The 19,862-nt window shown below is 34.7% G+C and overlaps 1 protein-coding gene across 6 annotated transcripts in view; it reads right to left on the reverse strand.

Moving 5' to 3' along the window:
* Positions 1–19,862, reverse strand: part of SYT1 (synaptotagmin 1) — a 522,673-nt gene that overhangs the window by 407,094 nt on the left and 95,717 nt on the right. For 3 of the 6 annotated variants that reach the window (XM_084880208.1, XM_084880203.1, XM_084880206.1), the window contains exon 2: positions 7,878–7,999. The exons of the other annotated variants lie outside the window; for them this stretch is intronic. The gene's annotated coding sequence lies outside the window, so the exon portion shown is untranslated. The remainder of the gene's footprint in view (positions 1–7,877; positions 8,000–19,862) is intronic. 6 annotated transcript variants of the gene reach the window in all.

Consider the following 19,862-nt stretch of genomic DNA (forward strand, 5'->3'; position numbering starts at 1 on the left):
TATGGCAGCATAGTATTCCATTGTGTAGATGTACCAAAGTTTTTGGATCCAATCATCTGCTGACGGGCACCTAGGCTGTTTCCAAATTCTGGCTATTGTAGATTGTGCTGCTATGAACATAGGGGTGCATATATCCTTTCTGATTGGTGTTTCTAGTTTCTTGGGATATTTTCCTTGTTTCTTTATATTGTCTGTTCACTCTGATTTTAAGATCTTGGCATTGTTTTTGGAGTTCGGTGGCTTTGTTACAATGTCTCTCAGTTTGTTTTATTTGGCTGGTTTGTGGCTAGGAATGATTTTCTATATGGTACCCGCACCTTTGGGTATGGAAAATTCTCAGTTATTAACTTTTAATTCCATCCATCTAGAATTCTTAGTAGACATTTTTGTAATTACTCATTTTTCCCCATTTCTTAACAATCTTCTCATTCTAGAAAATGTCTACAGATATAATTCACATTCCATTAATATTTTCTAAGGCTATTCTCTTTTCCTCCTGAAAATTTTCATTAAAAATTTAAATTTAAATACTGTATCTGTTAATTTGTTTCCATTATGTCCTATTGTTGGTTTTTATTTCTTCGTTTTTTTCTTAATAATTAAAGTGGTTAATTATGATTTTTCCATATGGTGAAACTATCTCAAATATTTAGGATTTTAGTTCTCCTGCTTTTAGTGCTTGCTTATTCTTCATTATGCTGGATAATTCTCACACAATAATTTATCATTATTTAATTGAAAACTCATTTCAGGTTTGTGTGTTGTTGATTTTTTTTTATATGTGTCTGTGTGTGTTTTGTTTTGTTTCCCTTCAAGGGTCCTGTGTGCTCTAGCTAATACGTGTTCCTATAAGAACGGTAGGTTTCCATTAGTTTACATAAATTATATTTGGGGAAATTCATGTCCTGTGAATAATATAAATTTAAGCCTCACATTGTTACATACCAAGGTTTAGTGTTTTGATTTGTCTAGAGCTATTTTTTTTTCATTTTACCTATATTCCTAGGAAGACAAACTCTAGTCCCTTCCATAAACCAGTGAGTGCAATTTTCTTGCTGCTTCATTAAGGAAGAAATGGCTTCTCCAGGGTCTTGAATTTATGTGAGAATTTCAGTTCCAGAACTCTAACCTCAGTGGACCCAAGTTTTTTACCACAAGAGACTTGAGAAGGGACTGGCTTCTCCCTGTTTAGTCATGACACAACTCTGAGTCTCTCTGCTCTGCCTTTGAGTTCTTTTCTGATCCTTGGTTATTTTCAGGTTTAACTGGTGTTGATCTATATATTTAGAAATATTTATAAATGGGAGGTGTTTGAGGGCCTTATCTTAGTCCACCAGAGTTGTTGATATGAAGTGGGTTAATAACCAGTGATTCCTCTAAATGCAGACAGTGAGTTTAGACTATATTTCAGGTAGTTCAATGTGCATTTTACTATGTTAGGAAAATATAGTTTTCCAGAGTCCATTACATAGCACCAGAAACAATGTTCTGTCCTTCAATATATCCCTTTGTTGCTTCACATAATTACTGTTTTGTTTTTTTTTAAAGGTGTGTTTGTTTGTTTTTTCATCTATTTATCCATTTCCTACTTTGTCTATGTTTCTGTATAGGATTATATTAACTTCTCTTCTCATTTTCACATGAACCTTAATATTTCCCTGAATATATGTTCAATATATGTTTAGCTACACATATATTGAACCTATAACTTAAGAGGTAAATGTATGACAAGTGAAGAATCTTTTAAAGGCCTAACAATTGGCAAAAGATACACTCAAAAAATAGCTGAAACTGGTTTGGCTCAGTGGATAGAGAGTCGGTCTGCAGACTCAGGGGTCCCAGGTTTGATTCCGGTCAAGGCCATGTACCTTGGTTGTGGTCAAGGGCATGTACCTTGGTTGCAGTCAAGGGCATGTACCTTGGTTGTGGGCACATCCCCAGTGGGGGGTGTGCAGGAGGCAGCTGGTCTATGTATCTCTCTCATAGACGTCTCTATCCCTCTCCCTTCCTCTCTGTAAAAAAAATCAATAAAATATATTTAAAAATAAATAAATAAAATAAATCAGCATTAAATTGTAAATCATCACTAAATAAAAATTTAGTTGCTATGTATTATTTCTTATCCTCTATTTTGTGCTTTATACTCAGTATTTTCAATTAAATAATTTTCTTCCTATTGCCACAATTATTGCTCTTTTATATTGACTAGATACATATAGACCTTATTGAGTTTAGAAATGGCTAGTCCAACTTAATCCATACCAAAATTACTTTGTTGGAGAAGCAAAGCAACAGAGCAAAACGTTTATTCTGATGTGTCCCAAACAGGGCATTCAGTCACTGGAAAATGTAATAAAGAAAAATCTCAGGATTCAAAAAGTTGTCTTATGCGGGCTGTGAGTTTTTGATACTGTAATGTCATGGCATAGCCTTTCTTACTACCCCTACACCATTACTTAGGCATATCTTATATGGATTAGATTTCTGAGGCAATTCAGTTTTCACTAATATGTAAATGTATGCATACCCTGTCCTTTCCATTTAAGAAGATGGAAAGCCTTAAAAATGTTAAAATAAGTGGATCAGATTGATTTTAGTGCATGGTTGACAACAGTAATAATGAGATTAAAATGAAGAGTAGAATCACTGACTACATAAAACTTGGGAGGAAAAAGGTAAACAAGAATATGATTAAAGTTATCGGATGACCAACATTTTAGTGGGCGTAAGTATTTATGTATTTGTCCTTTGATAATAGTTTGTCTCCCCACTAAAATGAAATCCTCATGAGAATGGGGCCTGAACAGAGGGCTTGGAAGAGTGACTGGCATAGAAGATGCTTAATAAAATAACTGTTGAATACATAAATGTCTAAAATCAGGCTCCCTGATGAACAAGGTTTGTAAGGCTAAGGGAGAGTAGAACATAAAGACATTGACTGTAAACCTAAATGTATGGAATGTCAAAGTTTATATGGGAATATAACTGGTGGTATAGATTTGGTCAGGAATTTTGAAGTGTCATTTCAAATGGATGGGGAAACAAAAGTATCGGGGAAATTCACACAAAGTTGGGTGGTGATACTACTGTAGTCTTACTAAGCCCAGGTTTTCATAGTAGTTTTGAAAGCTGAAAATATATAATTCAGCATAACATTGATCATTTCTTTTCTAAGACTCATTTGAATGCTGTCAACATCCATGTTATTTTTTGCTCTTATTTCTTGAGAATGAAATGGAAAAGAGGGATGCTTTATACTTAAAAATCCCTTTTGACACTTTCTTCAATAGAAAGGATAAACACATTTCCCTCCTCAGTGCAATTTCCAGGATAAAGAGGAATTTTAAGAAATTACAAAATGACTTCTGTGCCTCAACCTAAGCAATAGAAATTTTGAAAACTTTTCTTTTAAATAATCTATTTTACTGAAAATTAGATTTGATAAGGAACTGTGGACACTTTTCCCAGAATGGCTTTCTAACTCTTGCTTTTTATTTTGCAGATTAGCCTACTAGCATGTCTTATATCAACTAAGGAGATGCTATATATTATCGGCCTTTATTTTGAAATTATTCATTTTTCTTTGAATAGAAGATTTTAGATTGAGGAAATAGTTCTGCTTGCATTTCCATGTATAACTCTTGTTCTTTATGTTAAATGGGACTATAGGGGTCTCTACTTAGGGCAACTAGACCACCTTGAAATCCAAAGTCAAGAGGAGAAATAAGACAGAGTGTCCTTATTTGGGCAGACTCCCTGAGTTATTCATACTCCTATTCATCCATCCCCAGGCACAGATGCTTCCTGTTCTCTCAAACCACCCAAATTTAGTGAACAAAAAATAAAGAGAAATGGTAAAATGTAAAATACTAAATTTCAAATAGAACAAACTGTTCTTTGTAGTCTAATTTCTGCAGTAAAAGTAACAAATGTGACATAGTGCTTAATACACAATAGGTATTTAATAAATATACAATAAATTAGAGGAAAAATTGTATGGGTAAATGCAATTTGGTAAATTTAGTATACTGAAACACTCTGTTAAACTTTAAAAAATATATAGAGGGTAGAATTTTTTATTTTTTATTTTTATTTTAAAATATTTTTATTGATTTCAGAGAGGAAGAAAGAGGGAGAGAGAGATAGAAACAGCAATGATGAGAGAGAATCATTGATTGGCTACCTCCTGCATACCCCCCACTAGGGATCAAGCCAGTAACCCAGGCATGTGCCCTTGACTGGAATCAAACCTGGGACCCTTCAGCCCATAGGCCAATGCTCTATCCACTGAGTTAAACCAGGTAGGGCAAGGTAGAGTTATTTAGAAAACAAAGTTGGATAAAGACTTGAGTGATGGATTAAATAACTTAGAGTAGCTCATTGTTTCTGTTTAAACATTTCCTCCATTCACATGCTTTCCCAATGGATGTGTAACTTATATGTATTCATTTATTTTATAACTAGAGGCCTGGTGCACAAAATTTGTGCATGGGGGTGGGTGGTGTCCCTCAGCCCAGCCTGCACCCTCTCCAACCTGGGACATCCTTCTCACAATCCAAAACTGCTGGTGGGATTGGGCCTAAATGAGCAGTCAGACATCCCTTTCATAATCCAGGACTACAGGCTCTCAATCACTAGCCTGCCTGCCTCCCTGCCTGCCTGACTAATTGCCCTAACTGCTTCTGCCTGCGAGCCTGATCACTCCTTAACCACTCCCCTACCAGCCTAATCGACTCTAACTGCTCCCTTGCCAGCCCAATTGACCCTAACTGCACTCCCCTGTTGGCCTGGTCACCCCTAACTGCCTTCCCCTGCCAATCTGGTAACCCCTAACTGTCCTCCCCTGCAGGCCTGGTCTCCCCACCCCCCCCAACTGCACTCCTCTGCCAGCCTTATCACCCCTAACTATCCCCCCTGCAGTGTTGGTCCCCCCCAACTGCCCTCCCCTACAATCCTGGTCACCCCCAACTGCCCTCCCTTGCAGGCCAGGTCCCCCATAAGTGCTCTCCCCTGAAGGCCTGGTTTCCCCTCAACTGCCCTCCCCTGCAGGTCTAGTTCCCCTCCCCCCACCCCCAATTGTCCTTCCTTGCAGTCCTGGTCACCCCCATCTGCCCTCCTCTGCTGGCCTGATTTCCCACAACTGCCCTCTCCTCCCTGCCATTTTATGGCAGCCATCTTGTGTCCACATGGAGGCAGCCATTTTTGACCACGTGGGGGTGGCCATCTTGTGTTGGAGTGACAGTCAATTTGCATATTACTATTTTATTAGGTAGGATAATTGAATATATCTATTGCTCTGAATTGTGAACATAACCATTAGTGAGCATCTACTTTATTTAACAGCTAGTTTAATACTGCACGGTTACAGTATTTAAAAAAAAATATTTGAGACTATTTTGTCCTTCATGTTCTAGCTCTTAAATAAATGGTGCTTCCCCACCAATTGTGGTTCAGTGATTGAGCATAGACCCATGAATAAGGAGATCATGGTTTGATTCCCAGTCAGGGCACATGCCTGGGTTGCTGGATCTGCCCCCAGTAGGGAGAATGCAGGAGGCAACTGATCAGTGGTTATCTCTTATCATTGATGTTTCTAACTCTCCCTCTCCCTTTCCCACTGAAATAAATAAAAATACATATATATTTTTAAAAGAAGTGGTGCTTCTTAGATATATTTAATGTGCAAAGAATGATGTTTCATAGAAAGCTTTGTAAAACTAAAGATTCAAATTTGAAAATAAAAATTAATTGTACAAACTATAAATTTAATAACTTTTACTTGGTAGAAATAATTTATATTACTTGACAACCTTGGAAACTTTTAAATTGATAGATATTATTATTGTTGACATACATATACTGAATTTTAATTTCAAAATATTTAGCATGAAAACATAAATAATATAGTCTAAAATTATTCCTGAGAAATAAAAATATATAAGAAAAAAACCTAAATTTAATTATTTATAATATATGTTTATTGATTTCAGAGAGAAAGGGAGAGGGAGAGAAATGGAAAGATCAATGATGAGAATCATTGATTGACTTCTGCATGCCCCATACTGGGGATCCAGCTCAAAATCCTGACATGTGCCCTGATAAGGAATAAAATTGTGACATCCTAATTCATAGGTCAATGTTCAACCACTGAGTCATACCAGTTGGACAAATATAAATTTAATTTCAATATTTTATGTTTTATATCAATTATATATCTACTAGAGGCCTGGTGCATAAAAATTCACGTGCTTAAGGGGATCCCTCAGTCTGGCTTGCACCCTCTTGCAGTCTGGGACACCTCGGGGGATGTCCACCTGCTGGCTTATACCCACTCCCTGGGGTATCAGGCCTAAGCTGGCAGTCAGACATCCCTCTGGCAGCCCAGGAGCCCTCAGAGTTCTGGAATCCATTCCCAAAGATTCTGATTAAGCAAGTCTGGCATAGTGCCCATAAATATATATTTACATAGGCTCACTTCAGGCTACATTGAGATGCTCCTTAAAATATTTGCAGAATAGAAGAATAAATTGTTCTTAGAAGCCATCAAAATAGAAGAGAATAAAGTGGAAACATTTTAAAAGCTGTATAGTAAGGACCACACTGCCAGAGCATCAACACATGCTTTTCATTATAGAATTATTGAAATAACCATTATCACTGTGACAATTATTTCCCAGGAAACTAAAATGCTTTTGATTCTGGTTATATGCATTTTCATACCACTTTGTTTATTTTAATAATATATGTAAAATTTATAAAAATAAATATAAAGCATGTTTATACAATAACAAATGTGATTCTATTCTGTAGTATCATACTGAATGAGAAATAGGAGAAACTTCTAGTATTGAAATAGTTCATTCCCCAAAAATGAAGAGCTTGTAATGTAACAAAAACCTACTGGACAGATTTATTTAATACGTTGGTGAATTTATAGGTGGATAGTTGGTTTATTTCTAAATGATTTTAGTATTGGAGACTTATTGTATCCAACTTCCTGCATGGGGGAAAAACACTAAGACGCAAATAGTGAAATAAAGTCTTCAAGACAGTTTCATACTATAATATTATTTCTCCTGTATACAATGAGAATAATGCGAAAGACAATTCTTTTGAAATCTAAAATGTCAGTAACACTGGACTTCAAATAATGATTTGTGAGATAATTTAATCACCTCAAATTTACTTGATAGAACAGTTTTTATGTCTAGTGAATGTATGTTAGAAATGACTTAGATCAAAGAAGCAACTTGATTGGTTAATGAAGAGTCTAAGAATGATAATTGAATTAGATGGAATTCATTAGTTAAGACATTGAAGCAGATACTTTACAACCCCAATTATGTACTCTAACATATGTAATAGTGCAATATGATATATGTACTTCATTGTTCAATTAAGCATATATGAGAATGAGAATGGCACAAAGAAACACCAGCCTGAGACAAATTCTGCCTCCTCTCTCGCCCCCTACCCAAATATCATCCTTACAACAGGGCACAAAAGCACAGAGGCAGATGTCATGGCATATTCTTGTAGAATGCAAGGCTGCTCAAGATCATCTACAGATAATGATCCATAACATCTTGGGATGTGATGAAGTATAAAGTGAAAGCAGAAGAAAGCAAAAATGTTATATAAATAATCAGTGCCCCTTCAACTAAACTAGCTCTTCAATGGTATTAATACTAATAATAATTACAAAATATGTTTACCTTTAATATCATCAAATCAGTTTAAAATTAAGAGATACAAACCTCTAATCTTCTGTACAAATGCCCTACCACCACCATATGTCACAAAATATGTATAAGGATGGGGCTGGGGGAAGATGATCATCAACAAAAACTACTCAAGTTTCTGTTTTATCCAAATACCTTAATCAGACAGTTGCAGCACAATTTCCAGGAATGAAGCAATAGGCAAATGGACAGTCTCTCGATCTGAATCCAGGTGTTTGTCACTCAAGTCCTTGCTCGTTCTCGTTTTCCTGTTCTCCCTTGAGAGAATAAAGGAAATAATCCATCACAATGCTGGCCTGCAATTCTGCACTTGCTTTTACTACTAACTGGGCATAGAGAGTTCTGATTATGTATGCAGCCCATTCATTATTCACATCCTGCTCTAGCCTCCTTAATTCCTGGTTGTGCTAGGTGCTCCAGGCTAAGAATCAATACACGTGAATCATGCTGACATAAAGAAAAATCCAGAAGGATAAATGTTCCGAAAAAGCGAGTTTTTCACATTTCTTCTGACATATCCTGTCCAACGGCATGGCTCTGCAGAGCAGAAACAGCATGCACTGCCACAGCAGTGCCTGGTGGAATTACCCACTGGGGGAATTATCTCTAAGCAATTCACACTTTGTTTTGCTAACAAGACTCCTTGTTAGGATACTGAAGTGCTATCCTTCTCTGGTGGGGTTCTCCCACCTTTTAAAATTATTGAAAAGCTAACTGAGTCTATTTTGACTTGTGAATCTCTTTGTAAGCAACAGCAGTGCCACAGTGCTAATAAAAAGGAAAGGTATTGCTATTTACCTAGTAAGGACATTGAAATATAGCACCTACAAATGCATCTGACTTGCAGAGAGGTTCTATCTTAATATTTTAATAGTTCCCTTCCTTCCTTGCTTGTTCTGTTCTTTTCTCATCTCTCAGTCTCTCCTTTATTTTCCATTGTTTTCTTCCCTTCTTCCTTTTATTGTTTTATTTAATGCACTCCTTAATGCATTTATCTACTTTCTTATATAGAGAAATCTACTTTGTTAGGTTTTTAAATAATGATTTTAGAATATGAAATCCCCAAACTCTAAGTACGGTGGCATAATTCATTCACAAATGTAGAAACACAAGGAGGGAGATTTATGTTATCAGCTGAATCTTGTAGTCCTAATTAAGACTGGAGACTGCATATTACAGTAGCTCTTATCCTAATCAGACCATTCCGCTCTCTTTACAGTTTCAGTTTCAATTCTCTGGAGGGAGCTAACATAGCAACGCCCTGTAGGACTCAAGTTTTTCCTACAAGATAAATACACACACAATCTCCTGCAGCTTTCATTATATTCTGAATAGAATTTTATAGTTTTTTTCTGCAGTTATGAGGAGTGCTATTTGCCAATTGATAGAACAGAATCCTTATGGCTTAAATCCATGTAGAAAAATCGGAGGGATTACTAGGTTGGGAAAACCTTAGTTGTTGGTTTAAAGAAATAGGTGTTGCCTAAGAGAAGTTTGTTCCCAGAGTGGCTTCTGAGCTCCATTTTGCCTTGTTGTTTCCATGATAAGTGATTATTTATTATCTGTGACCCAGTCACTAAATATTAATGATTTATCTATATTGACCTCTTTTTCTTTTTCTTTTTTGGTCAGATATTGGAGATAAAAAAGAGAAAAGTAGTTTCTTACATCTGAAAAAAGAGTTAGGGAGACAAATAAAGAAATAGAATATTACTACAAATTGATAAGTGCCATATGGAAATTAAGGATATGCTAGGCACTGAAGGATTCTTCCTATTCTGAGGGAGAATTCTAATTTCTCATTTCAAGAGGCGTACAAAACATCACTGACACTGTGTGCTTGTGTGTGTGTGTGTGTGTGTGTGTGTGTGTGTGTCTGTGTGTGTCTGTGTGTATGTTCTTCAGAGTATTGGGCTTGAGATGATCAAATTATAACATCCTAAAATTATTTCATGTTTTACACATTGTGGCTTTTCACAATTGGATCCTTTTTCAACAATTATTCCAAGCATAAAGTGGTTTTTCCTGCCAGGGAGCATTTAAAGCCTTTAACCCAGGGCTACGGGTCCCAAAAAGTATTTGATTACTCAGAAAGCACAGCCAACCAGAGTCATTTCCTACATGTTGGAAAGAATACATGAGTTAGAAATATATTCCCATTCTGGACGCCAAATAGCAAAGATTAAAAACCATCTGTCATTGGGACCATGAGCCTACAGGCAAGCAGTACTTCCAGCAGAGCTTGGGACTGGACCCGTGTGTGATGCAGACTGAGAAACACAAGATTCAACTAGACTCATTTGCTGAGTCACATGATTTAAAGGCTATTACCAGTTCCCACCAAAACCCACTTCGCCATGAGTTGCATGAAACCATGTGTTGTAAACTGAAGACATTTTATGGAAATCCATTCTTTCCCTCAGAAACAATTTTCTAAATGCTTATTTGTGTCAGGCAGAGTGCAAGACACAAAAATTCATTGGCAAAGGAAAGCAAGTTACCCCTGTGCCCCCTTACTTTACCCCAAAGAGACTTGAGGCTAATGAAAGACAGAGATAGATAACACACAAAGAGTATATGCAATTATATAATTCCTTACATTGCGTTGAGTTCTAAAAGGACAGGTAAAGATACTGGGAAAGTGAGAGCAGGGGACCTCATCCAGAATCGGCTTCCATGTATTTAGAATCTACATTTACAAATTAGCTCTGATTTGAAAGTATATTGAGAGCTGGGGATGGTGGGTAAAGGGGTGGATTCAAGGTGAAAAAATATGCATGTAAAGTCCTGAGGCAGAAAATGAGCTTTATATGTTTGCAAAGCAACAACAAAAATGGTGAATGTGGTTGTAATAGAGTGAGTTTGGAGAAACACAGAGAGTGTCAATGCTGGAGGCAGGCCTGGGTTAGCGTCGGCTGAGGGCTCCAGCTGAGGGACCCATGGGAGATCACTGAAGGATCTAGTCCCTTTAGTTACACTTTAAATAATGATGTGGAGTTATGGGTGGTGACGACATTTACCATGATTCAAAAAAATTATTTTACCTATTACCAGGAGTAAACATTATTTTAATTTAAAAATTAGTTTTCAGGCTCCCTGATGTTCAGTCAGTGGATTTGTTTAACTTATAAGTAAAGCTGTACTGTTCTTGATAGTGCTTATCATTATTTTGCATGTGTGTTTGTTTGTTTCCTCTTCTCTCCTCCATCACCTCTTCAAAAACTTCTAAGAGCTAAAGTTCTTTTCATTTTGGTTTATTAATACATAACTGGGGCCTAGAACATCATTTGGCACAGAACAGTAGTAGTTCACAAATACTTCTTGAATGTATAAATGAAAGGGTAATTTAAAAAATGGTCTCATAAATGCTAGAAATCATATAATGCGATTGTTCCCCTAAGTTACTTTCAAGATAGGTCAACTGTGCATGGTAAACTATAGCATATTTGACTAATAAAATGTACTCCTGCTGATTTGTCATGAAAAATAGTATTTAGAATTGCAGTTTATGGGAAAAGCCTACATAAACCAATTTGGGTTAAGCAAATGTATAAAAAATAAAACATGAAAGCAAAATATATTTTGTCCTAATATACATCTCTTAGACTTTGTACTTCAAGTTTTATAATATTAAAAGATGATATTTTATGGTATATATATATATATATATATATATATATATATATATATATAATTCATGAAAGCTTATAGACAAAAATAACATCTAAGTCAGAAATTTTATTGTGCTGTGTTCTCAGAGTGAAATGTTTCTAATATATTAATTGTTTTCTTCTATTGAACATATGTACTATAAATTTTATTAGGTTATATATAAATAGTTTTAATATAACAAATAGCTTAAATAATCTAGAGGAATATGATTAAGATACGGTTTTCTGATAAAAACTGCCAAATGTTCTTTGCTTATGATACTTTATGTATTCTGACTTATGTGTATCTTCATTTTTTTATTGTGTAATTTTTTAAAGGCTAATTGAGTAATGTTCAAATATGGACAATTAACTTTATAGTAATCAATGTAGGTTAAAAGATTCAGTGAACCTTAGTAAAGAAAACATAAATGATTACTTTATGATAAATTACCTCAAGTTTTTGACCTTATGTATAAGCAAATCAGCTGATATAACAGCAAATTACCCAAGACATGAATATTTAAACAATAATTACATTAGGATATTCTTCGGTCCAAGAAGCTCTAAATGATAGTTGAATAAGAAGAATCTTGCCTTCCGTGGACAAATGCAAAAAAGTGGGGAGAGAAAGTAGTAGAACTAGGCTTTTACTTACAGCATTCAAAAAATGTTTTTCCCAGTTAAAATAATAAATTAGGGGGAAAATGTTTGCAAACTATCGTAGAAAAATAGAATGCAAAAGTCCTTTAGGAATGATCTAGTTCATTACCTATTGGTGGAGACTGTAGCTTCAAGATGTCTCTGTACCTCCTGAAATATTACATAGAATTGTATGCATTTATATATTTGTGTATCTTCACCAGATTCTCAAAAGGAGTCAATAATTCCCCTCCTTGATAAAATATTAAAAATAAAAATTCACTTGCCCAAGTTCTTACATTCATATCTTTTTATTCTCCACCCAATGAATTAAAAGTGCCATTTGCATCATAGACTTTCTAGTTCCTTGCTGCAAAGCAAGTCAAACCAACACAGCCCTTAAATTCTAAGAACACAATACTAAAATATCATAAAATACTCAGAAAATCAAGTCTTTGCTTTATGATTAGAATAAGGTTTGTTTGGATTTTTTAAAAGCAAAGACGTCAGGGAAAAATCCTTCACCATAATTAGTCAATGTGAGATAAAAGCCACAGAAACTTTATATTAATTTTCTTTGTGAATTGATCAGGAAAAAAATGAACTTGAAAGCTTGTCTCTCTTGTCTAATTTAATCCATACAACAATGCATCTACTTTCATCTTTTTCTCTCTCTCTAAAATCTCATCATGGAATACACTGTGGATTTCACCAGCCCGTTTTTGTTCAACTAATTGTCTTCAGTGTCTTTATTCCTTTGTTAGGAATGAATATATTTCTTTTTTTTATGAATTTATTTTCAAGTTTGATTTTAAATTATTCAAAAAAGGTTTAGACTTCTTTATGAGATAGATTTAGTTAGGAAATAAATCTAGACTAGAGATTTGCAAAAAACTAGCATCATGTACTTAATCTATTGACCATTGTTATTCACATGATCAATACAAGCAATAGTTGATCATTGTGGGGATTTAGGTGAACTTTGATCTGATGTCAAGTCAAAACCATTGGAAGAATACACTTAGGCAGATAACACAAGTATGGAATCATATCTTTATATAATCGTCATGTGTTTTGGGAGACTAAAGCCAGAGTAACTAATTTTATAGCACTAATTTTTAGTTATTATGTTTGTTTCAAAATATAGTCCTTTAATAAAATTTCAATAAAACATGATTTATTAACATTTATACTACTTAAGCTTTTTATACATTTAAGCTTTAAATAGTTTGAAATAATGTTTTATCATGACTAGAGGCCCAATGCACAAATTCATGCACGTTGAAAGGCAACTAATTAGAAGAAATATTTTAGAGTCCAGGGAGGCACTGTGGGAGAGGGCCAAGGTGTGTCCAGCTAGTCTCACCAAGTCTCAATCAGCCGGACCCCAGGAGCAAGCTGACCTCCTGGTTGGAGTGTCTGCTCCCTGGTGATCAGTGTGCATCACAGTGACTGGTTGAGCAGTCAACCCAATGGTTGACCTATTGGTCAGACACTTAGCATATTAGCTTTTATATAGAGAGATTATTTATAATGCTTGCTATTTTGCTATAAATCTAATCTAGTAATCAATGCATGGAATCTTTGGTATAAGAAAAAAATTGAGTGGCATTTACAGTAAAGAACTGAATTGATCTTTCAAAGACTTATTTTTTTTTGTTGTTGTCATTGGCTTCTGTCTTCAGAAAACTTGAGTTCAAATCCAGGCTCCTGAACTTTCTAGCTATAATTATCAATTTCCTCATCTAAAAAAACCCAAAGCACCTGAATATAATAATTCCCCAATAGTGTTGTTGTGAGCATTGGGAAAATTAATATAAGTACAATGTTAGCACATAATAAGCTCTATTGAGTTGGCTATTGTTATAATTGATATAATTATATCTTATTGATATAATTATTCTTTTTAATATAAAGTTAACACCAATTCAAATTTGAAAACACTATAGCCTATAGGTTTCCATTATTAAACACTGAAAGCACATATAATTATGGTAAACTGGAGTGTACATCTTGTCACTGAACTAATTGTTACTCATAGTTTTTTTATGCACCTATCCTTATCTTGCCTCTAGGTTCTTGAGGGCCAGACATGCCATACTAATTTGTTTTTCCCTTCTTCTTGTACCCTCACTCTCCCATCATCTCTCCTCTATATCAGCACATATTTATTGAGCAGCTACATAGAAGGTACTTTTGTAGGCTTAAAGGCACAGGGACAAACAAGTCAGATAATGTCTTAATCTTCATGTTGCTTAAGTCTTATAAAATCAAATTAAAACTGTATTACTATTTGCTAAATTCAATCCCAATGCTGAAGTACCAAATACAAAAATAAACACATGAACAAATATATGTAGTAAATATATTTATAATGCAAGAAATTGTAAAAGATGTAAACTTTCATAAAAAGGCAATAAAATCATAAAAAATTAACTACAATCATGAAGGCAGAGTATGTTGACGTTGGTTGAATGGCAATATACTATTAGCAAAGTAAATAAAATTAAACCTTTTAATGTAAATAAATAAGAATAGTTAAGCCACAATAAAATTTATTATAATTTATAGAAGGGACTGTATATTTTGATGAGAAAAAAAAGATATCAATAAACAAATAAATGTTGTAAATAATAAAATAATAAAAAAATGTTTAATTTATGGTATAAGTTTACCTTGACCAAAATATTTAGCACATCCTACATTTTTTACGTTACTCATATCCAAAAAACCTAGATATGAGAAAACACAGGCAATAACAAGTACAACTCAATAGGAAAAGAAAGCCTCTATTGAAATAGTTTGTTCATATAACAGTAACCACAATCTCTTGTTTTAAACTACATAAATTAGCTATTTTTTAAAATGACATATATTATATGTATTATTTGGGCAATCTATAATAACAAAAGGGTAATATGCTAATTTGACCAGACATCTTCCAGATGTCATCCTGGATGTCCTTCCTGACGAAGCTGGGGACAGAGGAAGCCAACCCGGGTCCTGAGTGCCTGTGGGTGGCTGGAAGGAAGCAGCCGGGGTCCCAGGTACCTGCCTGCGGCAGGGGAGGGAAGCCCTGATCCTGGGTGCAGGAGGCCAGCTGGTGCTGGCAGCCAGGGGAAGGAAGGCCTACTTTTGCGTGAATTTTCATGCGTCACGCCTCTAGTAAGAAAATAAATAAAAGACAACTGTATCACCCTACACGCTTTGGTTCAATGGATAGAGTTTGAGGACTGAAGGGTCTCGGGTTTGATTAAAGGCATATACCTAGGTTGCAGGCTTGATTCCCCCAACAAATCAATGTGTTTCTCTCACATCAAAGTTTCACTGTATCTCTCCCCCTTTCCACTCTCTCAAAAAATCAATGGGGAAACATCCTTAGTGAGGATTAACAAAACAAACAAACAAAAAGACAAGACAACTGTATCAATCTCAATTGAATAATTAAATTAATATTTTACCTGACTCTTAAACCAAATGTAAAAGCACATAATTTACAATGATTAAAGCTACTGAAGAATCACTAACATTTTGAGTCCACCAATTATATTGGAAAAAGGGAGAGTAAGATATTTATTTTTAATCCCTAGAATTATTTTACATTTGTAAAAGCACTATGATCTTTAAAAAGCCAGGAAAAAAAACAAACTAAAGTTAGAAATTTTATAAAGTTTAATACCAAACCAAAATGAATGATTTATGATAGACAGAAGAAATTTTGGAATATGTAAATTTTTAAAAAATCAAGCTTCTTTAATCATTTTCACATTCTTTAAGATATGTACATATAAACTAATGAAATATGTTTATTTTGCAAACTCTTAGAACATTAGGCACTTAAAGTAAGAAAATGTATTTTTCTAAACCTACTATATTAGACCTTACTTATTTTAATCTGAAGCCCTTGTAATCAAGACAATGTCTTGTACAAAGAGATAAACAACCAGTATCTCCTGGTAGACAACTTAGGATAAGTTATCTAGTGATCTGCAGACCTCATGTTTCTAGTGTATCATTGAAGGCTAATGGATAGTATATCATTTATCAAGCCCTTAGTACCGTATGAGGAAGATGATACTATTATTCCCACAGAAACAGAATGATTATACAACTTGTTCAAGGTCACACTAGTAGTGAGAGGTTAAACTGAGGTTTGGACCCCAGCTATTCGTCTTTCAGGCTTATGCTCATTTACATAAATTCTGCTGTATTTCTTAGTGTGTGGCTAAAAGATAGGTGGACCTAGCAAAACTGGCTCACTTTTGTAATACTGCTAAAACAGTATAGGGTATGAAATGGGCACAGTGTGCTGACCAATTGTTTTAATTTAGGCAAAGATCTTTGCATTTTCTTTTCAAACTGGAAATGCCAAAAACTCACCCTCCACCCTCCAACACATTGTTTCCTTTCTTTCTCACGTGGTCATGTATTCATTCATTTAATGAGGTTTCCTGGAGGCTTACAATGGACTAGACACAAATACATCTGATAGTTATTTCAGTCATGAACATCATATGAAGTCATCTTTGCTCTTTCCCTCTTTCTGTAATCAGGAACAATTCTATCAAATCTTTCTTCTTAATATATCTAGTAGCAAATTGCCTTTTCTCTCCATTTCCACCATTGATGCATTCAGACCACTGACTCAGGTGTTTACCACTTTATACCTGGCTTAAAGCAATAACCTGTGGAGAAATCTTGCAGCTCTAATCCATCCTACACATTAACATCAGATTTATTTCCAAAAATTCTTGAGTATATAGCAAGTTCCATTATTAGGATCACATTGGCATGGTTCCTTTAAAGTCAGGGTTTGGTGTCCTGCTCAATTGTTTGAGGACCCCGCACTATGCCAGGCACAGACTGGGCAAGTGTTCAGGAATCATGTATTGCATTACACATACAGCACAGGTCCTTTCAGGTCTATTTTCCTTCAGAATTCAGAGAAAATTAAAAGGTGATAGGAGTTATACTTTTCATCTTTGTTATTAATATACATGACACATGTTGAGATTTACAGATGAACTTTTCAATGAAATGGTGTAAGATATACATCTTCTCAAATTAATGTCACCTGTTTCCTTGGTCATAAAATGTTCCCTCTGTACATTTCAGAGATTCCAAACTTTATTTAATGGGGGCTGCAGTGGGAAGTATGGATCCTTATGAGAATCTCATGACTCAATAAAGATTCACATACATGCAATATGTTATTTTTGCTTTTAAGAGATAAAAAAAATAATCTGAAACTCAAAATAGATTCCTATACTATGGACCTTGACTAAGAGTCCTTACTCTTTTCCTTCTCTATTTCTGTTTCCTTCCAGTTTACACACAAGTACAATTTTCTCCATACTAAGCCAAAATATTCATTCCAAAGTCCTTTTTTGCTATACTGACATTTCTCCTTTTTAGTATGGAACCTTCATAGTAAACTTTTCTGCATTTACTTCCATGTATCTATTAAATCCTCTGCAATCTGGCATTTCCATTCATTCTACTAAAGTTATCATGAAGCTCAGGATTGTCAAATCCGACACCTAAAACTCAATGTTCAGCTTCTCTACATCAGTGTGATCATTAAGCACCATCCCACAGTCTGAAAACTTTGGTTATGTGTCAATACACACATTGTTATAGTTTTTGTAGCTCTGTATTTTATTTTTGTATCTTTTTCTGCTTATTCTTCCTTTATCAAATCCATATTTAAGCCTCCAAGGTTTTAGCCTCAGCTCTCTTTCCTATATTCATACTCTAATAGTGTCACTGTTACTGCTATGCAGATTACTTATAACACCACATCTTTAGCACTGGCCTCTTTACTATTCTCTAGACCCAAATTTCCTCCTAATGGCTACCTACTTATACATGTCCTGCTAGTATATGAAACTCACAAATCTCAAATGAAACGTGGCCTGCTTCCTTCAGAGCTTTCCCTTATTTTGTATTCCCTAGTTCAATTATAAACTAATATTTTTAGGTCTACAAGGAAAACTATGGCAGGTCCTACTTTAAAATTTTTAGCTATCCTACTTTTCCTGAATTAAAATTCTTCAAAAGTATTCCTCATTATAATTCACATCTCCCAGAATCCATCCCTAACCCCGTTCATCTGAGTGAGGAGTGTTTCTTTGTAATCCAGAGCATCACAGGCTCCTCTATAAATGTGACACTAACAGTACTGCTCTGCACTGGCGTCTTCACTTCCTCCTCCTAAACCACCCTCCCCCCATTAGAAGGTGATGTCCCAGAGGCAGGGAGCATGTATCTATTATACATAGTTCATCAAATGACTTAATTCATTGCTATAGGAATTCACTTTTTTTTTTAATGAAGAACTAGGTGAGAAAAATTGATTTAGAAAGGCGTTTTTATCTTCCAAACTATTAAATATATCTACTTACTCAAGAAATGAGCATTGATATTGCAGACCACTGTATTCTCAGATTCTGCATACATTTAAGTTATTAACAAAATATTTTTCAAATTCCTAAAATTCATGCCATTATTGAAATGCCATTATTTAAAAGAGAAAATCTGGAAAGGCTAAAGGTTAGAAAGAAATCTAAATGAATGGATACAAACTGGGTTAAAACACCAATCATTTATTTCCTTACCATTTCTTCTTCCTTTATAAGCAAAACTCCCAACAAAGCATGAAAGGGGTTGAGTTGCTATTTTTATTGAGATTAGATTGTAAAATAAAGTATTTACAAGAATTTTATAATTATTTAAATTCAATTACTTGGAAATCATGTGACATTTTTTAAACCACTTTGAACTGCAGTTCTTCCCAAACTTGAGCTTTAGTTAGTTTTTAAAAATCACCAGTAGTTGTTTCTCTGTTTCTTGAATATTGTAGTTCAAACTCTTTAGAACATTCCTCAGAAACAAAAACACTTTACATAGTCTCTCTGATCACGGCATAACATTCAAATACACTTATCGTTCCAAAGAACATGAAAGTGTTTCCAACTCTTATCTCACTTTTCCACAGAGTTTCTTCCTAATTTATGTAGCTGGCACAACAACTGTATTTTTATTAGTTTGAAACAGGGTATCACTCAGCAGCATTTAGTGATGGGCACACATTTTCTTAAGAAGTTCAGATATCTGCTGTTCTGTAATAAGAATTAAATTATATGTTTGATTGACTGTTTCTTTTTAAGGTACTTCTTTTAAAAGTCATCCATCAGAATTATTGCATTTTTCTGGGTCTCTAGTGGAATACACCCTCATTTTTATTTGAAGGTAGCAGCACCAATTCATCAACAATGTGTTTGCAATAACAGCTGGGTGAAGGAGTAAAGGTCCTTTGGTTAAAACAATATTTTATGAAAGGAAGATTTTTTTATTATAATTACTCTTAAATAAGATAATAATTTCAAAAATCTAAGCAAACATCTTAATGTACCTCAACTCCTATGTTTCCCACCTCTATACCTTTAGTGAAGGAGTCCTAATATTGATTTTATTACTCCTTAAAATTAACTAAGCACAATTCAGTAGATAAAAATTAAAAGGTGCTAACATTCTCATTCATTCATTACCATGTTCAACCAACTGCCATTTATCGAGGGCCTACAATTTGCCAGGTACTGTGCTAGTTATGAAAGTATAGCTATGGAGAGATACCAACTGCTGGTCTACAAAAAGATGACAATAGAGCAAAGACAGAGTTTGATGCAGGAAATATAAGAGATACAAAGTACAAACTGGATTTACAATTGGCAGGAGAGTGATGACTTCAAATGTTATACAGTGGTGAATAAGGTTGGCTATCAAGCTTACTTAAACTAGCATTTATGTTTAGCAAAACATTATTCAA

This window comes from Pipistrellus hanaki (assembly GCF_964339955.1).
Source record: "Pipistrellus hanaki genome assembly, chromosome: 3".
Taxonomy (NCBI): domain Eukaryota; kingdom Metazoa; phylum Chordata; class Mammalia; order Chiroptera; family Vespertilionidae; genus Pipistrellus; species Pipistrellus hanaki.